The following is a 16,243-nucleotide window of genomic DNA, read 5'->3' as shown; positions in this document are numbered from 1 at the left end:
CAGCCAGGGAAGCGGGCACCTTGCCTGCACCTCTGAGGCCTCCCCCGAGTTCTCACGTCTGCTGAATCCAGGTCATTCGGGCAAGTCTTTATCTGCATAATCTAGACCAGCGGTTCTCAAACTTTAGTGGGCATTAGGGTCATCTAAAGGGCTGCTTGAAACACAGATGGCTGCGCCCCACCCCAGAGTTTCCGATTCAGCGGGTCAGGGGCCTGAGAATCCACATTTCTAACAAGTTGCCAGGTGACATGGAGGCTGCTAGTTTGGGGACCGCACTTTGAGAACCACTGCTCTAGTGGAAACTTCCAGCTCTGAGGTAACAAAACGTTATTCTCGAGAAAGCCCGTGCCACTCCACTCTGCATATGTCCTCATTCTCACATTTACATACTGACCAGGCAGAGATACAAGATTCTCCTAGCATCTGAGGAATGCCGCACCTGTTTCTAAGTAACATCATCCCAATGACCTCAGCTCCTTCTCTCCACGCCAAATGTCATTCCCAGCTCACAACTCTTTTGACCCAGGCAAATTGCAACTGTCCCAATCAGCCCTTTTACATAGCCTGACCTTCCCCACTAGCCACCTGAAACCTGCCTGAGAGCCTCCCAAATCCCATCTTCCCTCCACGTCACCTCATCTCTTCCTGGTCAGACAAAGCCCCCAGCTCGACTTCCATATGGTCTGGTGTAGAGGGAGCTCAGTCCTTGGTCGTAGTGGGCGAAAAGGAACAGACAACATCAAGAAATGACATTCTAGGGAAAAGGAGGAAAATATCTAAATTTGCATGGTCCCTTTTCCTGTCACCATTGACCCCACCCCCCTTGTCCTTCCCTTTAGCTTTCTCTCAAGACCCCTTCAAGTAAAAATTGGCCTGGGCAGGGCTTCCCTGGTGGTGCAGTGGTTGAGAATCCGCCTGCCAATGCAGGGGACACGGGTTCGAGCCCTGGTCTGGGAAGATCCCACATGCCGCGGAGCAACTGGGCCCGTGAGCCACAACTGCTGAGCCTGCGCGTCTGGAGCCTGTGCTCCGCAGTGAGAGAGGCCGCGATAGTGAGAGGCCCGCGCACCGCGATGAAGAGTGGCCCCCGCTTGCCGCAACTGGAGAAAGCCCTCGCACAGAAACGAAGACCCAACGCAGCCAAAAATAAAATTAATTAATTAATAAAACCAAAAAAATATATATATATATATGAAAAAAAAAAAAATTGGCCTGGGCAGAGAGGATGCTACATGGAGCCCCTGTGTAAATGAGGAAAAGGTGCCCGCTGGGAGGACTCAGGCCGTTGGGACAGAGGCAGGGCAAACAGGATTTCAGCCCCTACCGTGCCCTCAGCTGGTCGTCTTTGTGTGGCGCACACTCTGCATGGTGGCCGTGGACACGGTGGCCGCTGACCACTTTTCCCTGACCGCCGGCTTTTAGTGAGTGGGAGGCCGGGCTTACCTAAGCATAAACAGTCACACACACCGGCATGTTGATGACGACCAGGAAAGCCAGATCTGTCCTTGCTGTGAACCAGCTCTACTGAGATTGATTGTATGTTCCTGCAACCCTTCATCTCCTTCCATTTCTCACTCTCCCCCAAATAATCAAGGCCAGGTGTGTCCCCATTAACCACCCACACCAGTCCGGCTGTGCCATATCTAGAGCCTGCATCATTACCAGGCACAGAGTTTGCCCTGGAGTTCAGCTGGCAGCAGGGCTGCTGATGTGCAAAGCAGAATGGAATCCAGCTTGGCTCTTCCTTGCTGTGTGGGCTCAGCGAGGCTCACAGAATACGTACTTGTTTGTGTCTGGAAACTCAACAGCTGCAGCTCAGGGACTCAGAAAACAGATCTGCAGAGAGAGACCATGCCATCATTTCCCCCAGCCTACCACGACCACCCTTCTAGCCCAGAGAAGGGAAGATTGCATTTCCTCTGCTGAGAGCTTGCATTTTCCAGCTAGAGTTCCTCGCAGAAATGGTAGTGGTGCCTCCTCGCGAAAGTCCACAAGGCCCTGACTCAGCAGGTAACTTGGTCATTCCTCTGGATCCTCCGAGCTCCTGCCAGAAATATTTCAAAGGTGGTACATTAGCATCGAAGTCCATTTCCAACCTCTGTCCGCGAGACAAGTGAATCCTTGTCTGGGGTTTATTCTCTGTCCTTTATTCTCCTGTAGCTGACCAGAGGGCTTTGTGAATTTACAAAAGCATGTTCCCCGGCCCGCTTTAGTAAACCACCCTTCTCTCCCAGAGGTGATGGGAATGTCTTCCCACTAGCTCCACACCTTGCTCTCTGATGATGTCCACTAGGTTTTAGATCCTTCGTGTTTGGGCATTTTAGCCAGTGGACCCTCTTACTGAGGATTTTTCCTCCTTCCTAGCATCCAAACATTAGTTCTTCTTGCTTTCTCCTGGAGCCCTCTTCATTTTTACCAAGCCTTCCTACCACCACCAAAACAAACAAATAAACAAAAAAGACAGGAACAAGAGGAAAGTTCTTAAGAATATGTTGTCTTTTGCTTTGTTGTGATATCTCTGTGTGGTCCAGACAAACAGAGTGGCTTTGTCACAGCTTCACTCTCAGGCCTGTGAAGTGAGGTGGTACCTCTGCTGTGCGCCAGGCCTTCGCACGCGGCCTGAGTCCCCCAGAGTCCGAGTCTCCCCTGGTCGCGGGGAAGGAGGCTCCCGAGCCCACAGCGACCTCGGCTCTGTATGCTATGCCTCAGATCTCCAAGCCCCTCCGGGAAGCAGCGGCGCACCCATGGCTGTTGGGGAATTAGGAATGGTTTGTCCATAAGAGTGACCAGAAACATGGAATTTACCAAAGAGAATCAGGGGTAGTGCTATCCTTGGATTTCCAGATTTCTCCTGCCATAGTCGCATCACTTCCTCTCGCCTCTAGGGTGAGTTGAAGGCAGATTACTAAGTACATGGCCAAAGTCAAACACGAGATGGGCTGGGCGAGACGAAGACTGTGAAGACCGCATTTTAGGCAAGGCTAAATCACTGTCTCGACACCTGGCCTCCCCCACCCAGGCTCTGCTCCGTGCGGAGTGGAGAGAGGTGTACCCCCAGCAGCGCCCTCCTCCCCTAATTCCACCGTCGATTAGACACTCAGCCAGCCCAGGGTCCTGAGCAGGCACTGCCCGTGAGTCCTAGGAGGGGAGAGAGGCAGTAGCACCCACGCCCGGGAGGCACGCAAACCGGGGTTCACTGCCTGTGGTGGCCTCGGCTGCAGGACGGCGCGTCTTTCTGAGAAAGGTCTCTCCTAGTACGGCACCCTTCCCCGTGGTCCTCCGCTGAGCTTGTAGCTTCGAGAAAGCTGCCCGCGGAATGTGAGAGAGAAAGAAGGCACCAACCTAAGCTGATGCTTTAGCTGGTTCAATCTAGGTAATCACTAGACGTACTGTGGTCAGATCGACCTTGCATACAAAACAGTTCTAAACAAAACGAAATAACTCGCAAAGGGAACTGGAAGTTGGAGCGCTGAGTGAGCAGGGCAGTTGGGTTGCGACCCCCTGCTGCCCCTGCCTCGCGGGCACCACGTCAGCCCCTCCCAGGCACCTGTCTGCTTTTCAGGTCAACACTTCTTCCCAACAACCCGGCTAGGCTGATCAGAACAGGTGCGCCCCGTTACAGCTCTGTCCCTGCTTCTTCACATGGGGACCTTCTCTGATACTCCACTGGGGAGGTAGTGGGCCTTCCCGGCTTAAAACTGAGTGTCTGCCAACCCACACCCCCCAAAACAAGACCCTGCTCAAGTATTGGGAAGAGAAAGATGAGACCCAGTGCAGAAGTAGAGCCTAAGCTGAGATGCTAGTGCTGGAAGAGAGGAACACAGGAGCCTTCAAACGCACCTGTCTCTTTTAGGACATACTTTCCCTCAGGCCTGGGGCTCAGCGACGAGAGACCGGAAAGTCCTGGCTAGTCTTCCATCCCCACGAGCTGCCCAGCCTACCCCTGGCAGATGCACAATTGCCCCAGGAAAGGAGAGAAGAGTCTTCCCCAGCCCTCACCGTTCCTCATTCCAAACAACTTGTAAGTCCCAGGGGCTCTGGAAGAGTTTGTCCTCAGCCAAACACAACTTCCTGTTTCTAAGAAAGGGAAGAAAAAAATAGTTGAAAGGGTTTTTAGACACTGGAGATGTTGAGTTTCTGTAAACGCAAATGAACCAGACACATGTGGAATAAATTTCTCCGGAAGTAAGAAAAGATGCTGTGAGTTTCTCTTGCTGGACCAGAAAGTGGAAAAAGCGTAGCTGAGATGAGAGGTGCATCCGAGGCTAAAAGGAGAGAGAAAAGCCGTGTGAATGTCGGATCAAAGAGAGGGACCCGGTGATGACGAAGGTCAGTGTGGGCCCCCAAAGACCATGTCGTGAACTTGCTTATTTATTCCTCACAACTTCTCCACCTCTGAAGTCATAGATTTAAATATCCTGCCCCCCAACCACAATTTACGATCCTTCCCGACCTCTCACTGCTCCCCCTACACTTATTCTAGGGACCCCAGATCCTTGACGGCCCCCCATACACACGTCCCCATCTTTATTTCTCTGCCTCTGCCTCAGTTTCTTCTTTCCCTGTGTGCTTAAAGTCCGTGTTCCAGCACCTCAAGCTCGATCTTCCAACATTCCCACCTTCCTAGCCCCGCTGACTGTCTGGAGCTCCACAGCAGAGCCCACGAAGACCGTTCCACCCTCTGCCCGAGGCTCGCCATCATGACTCTGGCAACCAGGCTCCACACCACCGAGCATGTGGGACCACCGTGAAGCTGGCATCTCCAGTGGAAGCTCTGACCAGCCACCCACACAGGCTTCCCTCGTCGGCTCTGTTGCTGCTTCTCTACAAGATTATCTTCCACTCTCTCCACTCTCCTCACAAGCTCAGGATCCTGCTGTGAGTGGAAGACCTCACCTCCACCTACTCAGCAGAACCCAACACTGCATCTCCCATGATACGAGGAGAGAGGGGACACGGTCTCACTGTTGACAGGTCAGGCTACAGACACGAGTCTAGAGGAACATCCTGATTCTGCCTTATTTTAGAATCAAGAGGCATATTCCAGTAACTATCAAGTCCGTCGGAGAGTGGAGATGCAGGACCTTATTAAATTAATCTCCCAGGTCCTCCAGGGCACAGCACGTCAGGTTCTAAGCATCCAGGACTCCCTAGCCCGTCATCCTTGTCCACCCCTCTGTTCTCCACCACCCACCCAGAGTAACGCCTTTCCTTGTGCTTGTTCCCTGACATGATTTATCAGTTATTCCACTCTGTCTGGTTTCACTGCTCTATGGAGCTTGACCTTCAGATCTCAGGGTGGAGGAAAGGAAGGTGGAAAAGCCCTCATGGGGACAGAACCAAGAACAACAATGACAGCAGCCTTTCCCCCATGCTCGCCCATCTCTGGTGTGTTATGATGCTGAAAGAATGCCTCCCTCTTCTCCATCTTGTGTTATATTACCAAAGATCCCTTCTATTTTTCTAGCCCCCGAATGTGCTAGATCTCAGAAAAGGGATGGGATGAAAACAACAAAACAAAACAAAACCCTGCCCCACAAGAGAATGAAAGTCATCCTACAAGAAAGCTCAGTGTCTTACCGCCAGTCCTAAGCCTTACCTGTAGCTCTATCTATTCTTTAAAAACCTATCCTCTTTTCCTTTTTCTGTTACATGTTGAGGTATTTCCGCCGGTCAGAATCAATCCCTTCTAGAAACCAGAGCCCTCCACCTTCTCAAGGTCCTCAGCCCATATATAGTCTGCCCTCTGCCTGAAATGACCTTTTTCCCTTTTTCTACTCCCCTGACTTCAACAAATTCCTACTTATTCATCAGTTCCCAGATTCAAGGTCACTTAGTCAAGGAAGCCCTCGGGTTAGGTGCAACACCCGCACGGCCTTGTGCACTTTGCTTTTCAAACACTCCGCTGGACCACAGACTCCGCAAGGTCTGGACCACACCCTGTGCTCACTGCATCACTCACGTCTGGCCTAGAGCCTGTCATGCAGCAGGCACTTAATACATGAGAAAACACGTGATCAAGTTTTTTTTCTGTCTTACAAACAATATGTTTACACCTCCCCACGTCCCTCTCTGTTTCTTCCACCCTCCTCACCCCCTAACAAGCCAGCTTTCCCCACAACTGCCCACAGGACTGCTGGCCAAGGCTGGCAGTGACCTTGCTAAGTCTGCAGACATTCCTCTCTCCGGCTGCCTGCGTCCTCACCTCCTTCGTGGTTCCTGTCCCCCGCTCATTCCTAACTTGTGGAGATCCTCAGGGTCCTACTTACTCTTCCCGGGGCGGGGCGGTGGGGGGGGGGGTGGGAATTTCATATGGTCACGTGGTTACGGTTTTTTCCTACATGCTGATCACTCCCAAATTTAAATCCTGAGACTGTCAGGGGTCCCCAAGACCACCCCATCATTCTGAGATTCGCTAGAACTCCCGAGACTCAGGGCAAGTTGTGCTCATGGCTGAGATTTATTAGAGACACAGTGAGGATACCGGCCGAATCATAAGGGACAGAGACACCGGCGGGTCCAGAGGAATCCATGTGAGGCTTCCGTGCTCTCCGCCTCCCACGGGGGCCGCATGGAGCTCGCTCTTCCCCAGCAATGAAAATGCAGCCACATGCGTGTGAGGTTTCAGCCCAGGGACGCCCAGGAGAGACTCAGAGCTCAGGGCTGTATCCGGGGGCTGCTCATGTGGACGCCCTCCGCCTCACACACACCAACATGCCAGACTCCCGGAAGGAAAGCCGGCGTCCAGCATAAACCACAGGGTCTGTGCAGACAGTCTAGGCGCGGAAAACCAGCCTTGTCAGTTCACTGGTGACGGGGACACCCTGAGAGCCGAGGTCCCAGATACCAGCCAAGGGCCAGCCAGCCGTGCCATCAGGTGTCTTTAAGGACGGCGGCCTCGGGCCTGCTGTGTTCCCTCCTTTCCGCGCAGGCTGGCTCCGTCTCCTGAACCACAGGCCCATATGCTTCCAGCTCCCCACCAGACTCAGCGGCCTCAAACTCACCCTCTCCCAGCTGTCGTGCCTGTTCCCCGCCCCGCCACCCGTCCTATGCACTGGCCTCCACGCGAACCACTTCCCTCTAGTCCACCAGCTGCTCAGGAGCCCCAACCCGGGACGGAACAGACAGCACGTCCCACCCCTCCCATCTGATTCTCACGTTATTCAGAGTTATCTTTTAAACCTGAACAGTGGATCATTTCACTTCTCCACTTAAACCCTTTAATGGCTCCCCCCGATGCACTGAGCACATAAACGTAACCCTCTCAGCAAGACCTGCCAGTCCCCGAGCGACCTGCCCCCCGGAGCTCCCAGTCTGATTTCACGTCCCTCCCTGCTCTGGTGACACTGTGTCTTGTCAGTTTCTCTCCAAGTCCTTTCTCACCCAGGGGCCTCACAGGCACCCTCCCCGAGCCTGTGATGCCCTTTCCTCGGCTCACGCCAGGCTCCCTCCACTCATCCTTCACGTTGAAGGTTGGCGGTCGCGTCCTCAGAAGTCCTCCCCTGTCTTCCGTAGTCTAAATGAGGCCCTGTTACTCTCTTCCGTAACAGTAGCTACATATGTCTGCGAGGAGCGTTCATTTCATGCCTCCCTCTCCCCCCACAACTAGACTGCAAGCTCCATGGGGGCGAGGATTCTGTGTTCGCCCTGGATTTCCAGAGCCAACAGGCGCAGGGCTGTGTGCGTCTCCGTCAGGTGGGCTGCCATAACACAGCACCAGAGACTAGGAGCTTAAATAACAGGAATCTGATTCTCTCTGTTCTGGAGGCTGCAAGTCTGAGACCAGGGTGCAACCACAGTCAGTTCCTGGTGAGAACCCACCTCCTGGCTGGCCGGCAGCCCCCTTCCTCCGTGTCCACATACGACCTTCCCTCGGTGCATGCTCACGGGGAGAGAACCTCCTTCAAGTTCCTCTGTAATTCCCACCGCCTATAGGACAATTCCTGAGGCCCTCAGCACAGCTTCTGAGCCTGCGGTGACCCGGCCCTCCTCTCGGTCCGGTGTCTCTCTCGGCAGCGCCCCTGCATAACTCCCTCTTCTGCAGGAGCACGTTCAGTGCCCTGGCTGCCCTCACACCCCTGCCCCCTACGGGGTGGCTCTCTCCACCGTGGCAGCACACCTTGCCCGCAGCCCCTTCACAGCCCGGATCCCTGCAGCTGGGGTGGTGCAGCCGAGGATGCCCGGTGAGCGGATGCAGTAAAACTGCCCAAAACTGCGCTCCTAGGAGGTGAGGAGCTGCCGGAGAGGAGAGGAAACGAAACACATGCCGGGGGAGGAAAGAGCCGCGCACGTGAGCTGGGGGGAGGAGGCTGAGACCAGCTCGGTGCGCGCACTCAGCTCGGTGTGCGCTGCGCAGTCTCTCGGTCCCTGGCTGCCCGCCGGCGGAGCAGAGCCGGCCCACCGCGCCCCGCTTCCACATCCCGAGGGAACCAGCGGGGCCTGCCGCATCTGTGCGCGTGTCCTTCCCAAGTCCCGTGAGCGGTTAACGGGTGAGCGTGGCACACAGTGGACGCTCGGTGCACAGACGTCCTTCTCCCCTCTCGCTGCTGCCCGTTCCCAAGCGCATCCCCTGACCTCCACGTCACACGTGTGCCTCCAGCCCTGGCACCTCTCCCACCGTATTTTCCTGCTCCCCGGACAGCTGCCGTTGCCCTCGCCATGTTGCACACTGTCCCAGCGGATCCATGTGGATGAAGTGGTGCGTAATTCCTTTTGTCTGAATAGCCTCAATCTATCTACTGATGGAAATGAAAACTGAGAATAAATTTGCTAGATCTTCAGCCTCCACTGTATTCCAAGTTGAAAGCTGACTTGGATGTCACATACGTGGCAAAAGGGTGAGCGTGTGTATTAGAAAAGCTGTAGACTGAGAGTTAGGTGATCTGGCTTTGAGCTTTGTGTCTGTCATTTATCAACTAAGTGAACGTGGGCAAGCCACGCAGTCCCTCTGAGCAACAGTTCCTTCGTGGAGAAAATGTCCTACCAACCTCAGATAATTTGTGTAAGATTTAGATGAAAGAACGCTACGTGAAAGTGCTCTGCACATTATCACGTGCTATGGAAGTGGAGGGGATTCAATACCCTAAGTCTTAGGAGAGTGGAGGCATCACCTGCTGGATCAGGGTTTTGGTTACAACCAAATCCCTGGGTTGGAGGAGGCTGTAGGCAGAGGAGGAGAAAGAAAAGCATAAACTTACCTAAATTTAGAGAACACCGGAATTGGTGGCGTAAGTTCTCTGCGTGATGGCAAGTTGGCGAGAATTGGAGGGAACAAAAGAGCCACCCTGGCCATGTCTGACTCAGGGGTCTGGGGCTTCAAAGCCAGCGCCAGGCTGGGCAGACGTGTAGAGGGTGGGCCACCCTCCTCCCCCTCTGAGTGTGGAGACTTGGGAAATAAACACAAGATCTGAGGATCAGAATAGACACTTTATATTTTTACAATAGCAAGAGATTGGAAACTCCCAAATGCCCGTCCATATGGGACTAGTTAAATAAATTATGGAAATTCCTTCAATGATACACTATGCAGCCATTTTAAAAGGTGAAAAAAAAAACAAGAGGATGTTGAACACTATATATAGTATGCTACCAACTGTGGGGCAATGTATGATTTATTTGCTAATGTACGTCTAAAACATGTCTGCAGGGACAGGAGACACTGTAAACCCTGGTGGGCTCTACAAAGGGGACTAAGAAGCTGGGGGACAGAAGTGCGGGAAGATACATATGGCCCTTTGTTCCTTTTGCATTTTGAACTGCGTGACTGTGAGACCGCCCTGTGTGTGCGTGTAAGTGTGTGCATGTGTGCATGCACGTACGTGTTTGTGCGTGTGCATACCAGTTTTACTGGACTGGATCAACGTCTTGAACCTGAAGCCAATGGACTCTCTCCTTCCTAATACTTAGGTCTCCACCCTAATTTCAGACCCCATGACCCGCACATGCAGAAATCAAATCCAGACAGCAACACGCAGGACAAGAGCAACAGAACACATGCTGTCAGTCCCTGGGAAACAGCCAAGGGCTGTGGACAGCAGTGCCTTTCTCCCAGTCTCAACAGTGGGAAGAAAGGGCTTGGACGCCTCTCCAACTGGATGGCCTTTCCCTGCCGTGTCGATATAAAGGGTGGGATGACAAGCACCCTCCCTAACGGCACAAGAAAAGCCAGCGTCAAGCGGAGGAAGGAAAGATGAGCCACACACGTGAAACGGTTGGGGCTGGGGAGGTGGGTGCGAAGAAGGAAGCTGATGGGAGTGTGCAAAGCTAAGTTAAAGGATTCTGAGAGAAATTAAGTGGTGCCAGCGTGTCGTGGGTCACAACTTCTGTGAGGGCCAGGGACCCAAATATTTTCTATCGCGTCCGTTAGTGAGACAGAAGAGTAAAGGGGATACAACTTCTGATCTGGCGTAATTAGCGAGGATGCTGACAAGATGGGAGCCTGATTCAGTCTGGTTCTAAGGAAGCCCCTCCCTCACTGCCCCTCACTGCATTCCTGCTCCCCACACATAGAAATCTCTCTTCATTCGGTGTTCCAACGTTCTGTTTTACATTTGGTTTTGTTCAACTGCTGCGTCTGCTTAGCCAATTTCTGCTTAGAAGCTAAAGCGCCAAGAAACTACACGAGAAGAGCAGGGCCTGGGCAGGATCAGAACTGCCGGAGATTTTGCCACCAAGCCTCATGCACCAAGACTGCCAGGAGAGCTTTGGAAATGGAATCAGTCTGAATGCAGCTGATGAGAAACATATGAATGAACGAAGCCAGTACAAACAGAAACCGTTGAGTTTCCCACCGCAGTAGCCTGGAGTGGCTTCCCCAAAGTTTCTACTCAGATGCGTCTGCCTTTCTGTCACAAAGAGGACTCATGCCCCATGGAAACGTCTCCAGATCCTGCTGATTAACCCTGATCTCCCAAAGCCCACGTCCCCTCGAGTCCACTCAGCGCTCAGGGTGCAGTTTGCCCAGGAGCTATCTGGTCCCTCTGTTTGGTACATTTTTATAGGGGACAGGTGGGAGGTAGAATTTGGTCACAGTATGGTGCCTGCTCTTCCCTGGAATTGGAACAGGTTACAAAACCTCACCCACTGACTAGGTGTGTCCCCATCACCCCCAAATAAAAGTCCAAGATGTCTCCCAAATGTAGTTGGGGAATTTGGGGCATTCTCCTGTAATTTCCTCAAAGAAGCATACCTGATATCAAACCATCAATGGCAACATTCATTGTAACCCGTCTCAGATGAAGTTGTAATAAAGGAACATGATTATTTGCCTAGAGCTAAGAAAAAAAGAGTTAGGTAGTAATAAAACCTGAGCAGAGGTTGTCTAGGAACTTCCAAGGAAGAGGGCACCCTGATTCCTACTAATACTTGCACTGGAGCCCAGCCTGCTGTGTCTACAGAGTGGAAAATTACAACACTCCCAAGAGATATTAACTCCAGACAGATGTGGTCCTGGCAGTGTCCGGTTTCCTTTTCCTGATTCCATCTTCACCATGCGGCCTTTTCCATCTTAATTGAGAGCAGTTGGCCAGCTCCAACGGCCCTAACAGACCGCGGCCGTTAGCTACCCGGACATTATGCTTTATCAATCAGGCACTGTGTGTTTAGCCGGCATGATTTTGGGCAAATGCCACATAGGGATTTGGCATCTGCAAAGCTTTGGTTCAGACCTGGAACCGATGGTGACTGATGGTGCTGTGATTCAATATTTAGGAATCATCGAGCCGCCAGTCCAGAAACAATTAAACCACTGGTCAGAGAGTTGTTCTGCTTCTTAGGTTTTCTGAAGGATAACTTAGCTACGTGTTACTCTGAGCATAAACATTACGCTGACCTCGATCCAGGAATTTAAACAGTGTCATTTAATGTAAACGCTAGCAAATACCTTCTTGCTGAAGTGGTCTGTTTTCGGGATGGGTTAGGGTTTCTTCTCTCCAAAAGTACTTTGGGGCATTGGATTTTAAACTCACAGTCAGATCTGCATTTCTTCTCTCATTTACATGGCGTGGCCTCCCAAGCACCAGTAGCAGCTTGTAAGGTTGAGGGAGCCCCCTGCTGATGGCCTGGGTGTAACTTCACAGCACATGGCAAGGAAAACTGGGTGAAGTCTCAAGATCTCCTGAATCTGAAAACTGTAACCTGTCTCTAGACCCAGAGCAGACTTTTGCTGTGAAAATCCAGGCTCTAGAAAGGTCCTTTACTTCCTCAAAGTATCCACATTTTTTCCGATTTTACTCTTCCGGGAAGTAGAACAAAGAAGGGCGGTCTGTCTGTCTGTCTCTCTCTCTGCAACTGCAGTGCCCTGATCCACTCCAGGACAGTTCTGCTCTGTGTGTGTGTCCTGGAGTAAAGGATTGGGAGCTGCCTGAGTATATATAGAATCCCAGAATCATGGGACTGAATTTAGGAACATTTACCCTTTGTGGCGTGTCCAGACGAAGAACTCTGATGAGGCCACAGCTTGAAAGAGGAATTCTTCCCGGCAGCTGTGGCCTTGATTCTGGAGGTTAACAGCTTAACACCAGGGTGTGGTGCCCAATTCCGAAGTCTGAAAATTAATGGTGATAAGGGCGGGCCGCCTGCCAAGGCCTGCAGTGTGAATCCCAAGAGAAGAGCTTTCTATTTTGGGACCTCTCTCAACCCAGCGCACGCTGTCCTGTGCTTTGATGCGTGTCCCACCTCTTCGTCTATACGCTTCTTCCTCCAACTCTTTTATTCCTAAACTTTCTTGAGTTTTCAACCCACGGACAGTGACGACAACTTACTCCCTATCCCATCTAACTCTCCGAAAAGAATAGTCATGAGGTAATATGAGTCAAATACCTGACCCAGATGTCAGCAGGAAGAACCAAGGATACAACTTCCCCTACCACAAGCATCAAAGAGAAGGGAGAGGAAATGGCAAACAGAGTATCAAACCTGGATGAAAGGGAACAAAAGAACAATAAGGTCCTTTTCCTTGAGCCGGCTCCCCTGGAAAGAAAAAAGAAAAGTGAAATCTCGCGCCCGCATAATGTAGCCAACACTGCCAATAACTGCATGCAAAAGGAGCCATCTCCGGAAAATCAAAAGATCAAAAGGTCTTCGGTGGTCCCCAGTTCCTCAGGGACTCCCCATTGCCCAATAAAGTCTAAAGTCTTTAAGAGGGTATTCAAGTTTCTTTACTTTTTCTGCCACAGTCCCTACCTGACCCAACACATGTATGCAGAGCTCACTCTCACTCTGGCAGTTAGACCACTTTCACCTCATGTTTTCCTGCTCCTGTTCCTTCCTTCTCCTTTTGTCAGGGGCCTGCGCATCCTTCAAGCGTTAGCTCAAATGTCCCATCTTCCGTGAAGGCTTCTCCAGTTCTCCCAGAAAGAATAAACTCCTCTCTCCCTTAGGTTCCCGAAGGATTCTTGTTTATATCCTGCCTCCAACCTCACCGTCATAATACTTATGTACGGTACTGAGAGTTCAGTCTCCTCTGCGGTTTATAAAGTAAGATCCAGCCACGCATTCATTCCTGCATCTTCCCTCGAATTCCCACCTCCACCAGGTCTCTCCATGCCCCACCATTCCCCATCCTCATTCCTCCTGTAAAGGGACTATCATAGCTTCTTCTGCATAGGAGATTCTCAATACACTGCTCGTTCCATTAAATTACGTTAATAACTAAGAAGATTAGGAGATTACAGTTCACTCCAAATACAGAGGAAGGGCAGTACCCTGACAACGGGCAAGTGAGATATTACTTCAGACCCTAAGTAATAAGAACCCTCATTTGTCAGTTCCAAGATGGCTCATCTAGAAGCTGCTCAAGATTTTTAATTTCTCCAGGTTACGGCCCCTGCCTTCTACATGTGACCATAGAGCACTGAGAACCATTTTTGAGCAACTGTGAATTAGGAACCACTCCCCACCCACCTTGCTCAAGACAGTTTACCGCCATCTGCTAGAAAGTTGTCATTAAAAATGACCCAAATATGCTATGAGCAGGGGGCAAGTGCTGACCCCGGAGTTGTGCAATGACCAGCCCTAAGTGGCCTTAAACATGAGAAGTTGAACATATCTGTGGACCTAAAAAATTATTCACAACCTAAAAGTTGAGAGTTATGTTTTATTCGGCGGGAATTTTTAGGACTTCAAGCCCGGGAAGCAACATCTCAAGTAACCCTGAGAAAACTGCTCCAAAGAGGTGAGGTGGGAGCCAGGTTATATATCAACAGAAGTTTTGCAACAAAGGGCAGGGAGCCAGAACATCAAAAGATTATTATTATTTTTTAAATATTTATTTATTTATTTGGTTGTGCTGGGTCTTAGTTGCGGCAGGCGGGCTCCTTAGCTGTGGCATGCGAACTCTTAGTTATGGCATGCATGTGGGATCTAGTGTCTGTGAGTGAATCCCTGGCCAGGGACCAAACCCGGGCCCCCTGCATTGGGAGCGCAGAGTCTTAACCACTGCGCCACCAGGGAAGTCCCCAAAAGATTATTTTTAATGAAAGAAAACCAGATACCCCAAGTTAAGGAATTTAGCGCTTTTCTATGTATGGGAAGATGCAAGAGTCTGGGCTCACTGAAATCATTCCTTTGATGTGCACCTCAGCTATCTGGGGCCAGTATCCTGTGCTTTCTCATCCTGAGTCTCCTCAGGGTACACCATGGGGAGTGGCTGCAGCCTGATGGCTGCTAGATGGCAGGTATTCTTTCCTTCCTGAGTTCCCTCAGGGCTCACCAGCTCATATCCATCGCAGTGGTGGCTGCAATCGGTGATGACTGTGACATACTTTCTTTACTGATATGGCAAGAAATACTCCACCTTTCATATGCAATCAGTGTTTGTCCTTCAAGATGGTCGTCACAGTGGTACATGGACTTTGGAGTTCAAATCCAGGTTAACTATTTTAACCTTCAGTTTCCATACCTCTGAAATGGAGCTAATAAAATCCCTCTTCATCAGGTTGCTTTTAGGATTAAATGAGATTTTGAATATCAAGTACTTAATGACTCACAACAAATGCTCAGTAAGTGAAAGTTATTCTTATTACAGTAATGCTTCCATAATTTAATACATTTCTGAAAGTTTTCTTTTGGAATCACCTTCAAAGCCCTTTTATAAGCCACATGTAAAAATCATGGGTTTTTTTTTTCTAATTATTTTAACTCCTTATTTTGTGCTAAAATATTACCATATTTGAGTCTCCATTTTATTAATCAGATTTATCTAAAAATTATATTTAGAGGTTCACAAAAGTCAAATCCACTGTTTAAAGAAAAAGTGTTGCAATCACTGACTATACACTTCAGGTACTTATGGAATTCCAAAGGCATGGTTCAAAACTCAAATGTTGTATAAAAAGCACTTACATCAAAAAATTAAAAAAAAAAAAAAAAAAGCACTTACATCTTACTCAAACATCCCAGACCCATTCTCCACAATATCTAGAAAAAGGTTAGAACCACTGTTTCCAGCTTAATTCAAATCAAGTATTTACTGAATAAATATATGAAGGTTATTGAGGGATGACAATTGTAAAAATCAGGTCTTCTGAATCCATAGACTAGAATGCCAAGAAACCCAAAACTGTGGAAGCAACCCAGCCTGGAAGCTGAGTTAAGCTGACATTCTAGAGGCTCCAGGGCACTTCAGTGGAGGGATAGTCTCTCAGCTCCCTTCTGGACCTGAGAATGACTTTAATTATTACCTCATATTCCAATTTTTCACTGCTTAGCCAGAGAATGTCCTTGAAAGGTCCCTGGATTCACTCACAGACACTGACAAAGCTCTGATTTTTCAAGAGTGATTTTTATTCATTCAATCAACAAGCACTTCCTGGCTCCTCTTGTAGACACAGCACTTAACACCGTAGGAGTTACAAGGAAGATAATGCATGAACCCTGACCTCATGGGGATTCCACTCTAGACGAGACTAGAATCTAGAATTCCAATGTGCAAAATGTCAGTTCTAATCAGTTTATAAGACTACAAAGAATCTATCATAAGTAATGCAATGACTCATTGAGTAAAGAGTAGAAACAATGCACGCTATGGAGAGAAAGACATGAGTGGGAGTGGTCATGGAGGTCCCGGAATGAAACTCAGCCTTAGAGGATAGAAATGCTTTCAACAGGCAGCGAGAAGGCCGACTATTCCAGGGGAGGGGGCCACTACAACAATGGCATAGTGATATAAGTGGCCTTGGAAAACGGAAAGTGGACCAAGATTCAAACAGAGGCTAAAGTAAGGACATAGTCGTTATACAATGGG

General features: G+C 50.1%; 1 protein-coding gene across 2 annotated transcripts in view; it reads right to left on the bottom strand.

Annotated features, from left to right (window-relative positions):
* The window catches only part of ADAMTS15 (ADAM metallopeptidase with thrombospondin type 1 motif 15), a 130,116-nt gene that overhangs the window by 61,722 nt on the left and 52,151 nt on the right, over window positions 1–16,243 (bottom strand). The window lies entirely within an intron of this gene.

The sequence above is a fragment of the Balaenoptera borealis genome, assembly GCF_965194805.1.
Source record: "Balaenoptera borealis genome assembly, chromosome: 11".
NCBI classification, from domain to species: Eukaryota; Metazoa; Chordata; class Mammalia; order Artiodactyla; family Balaenopteridae; genus Balaenoptera; species Balaenoptera borealis.
Note: the sequence above shows the minus strand (reverse complement) of the source record. Positions and strands in the feature narration are given on the sequence as shown.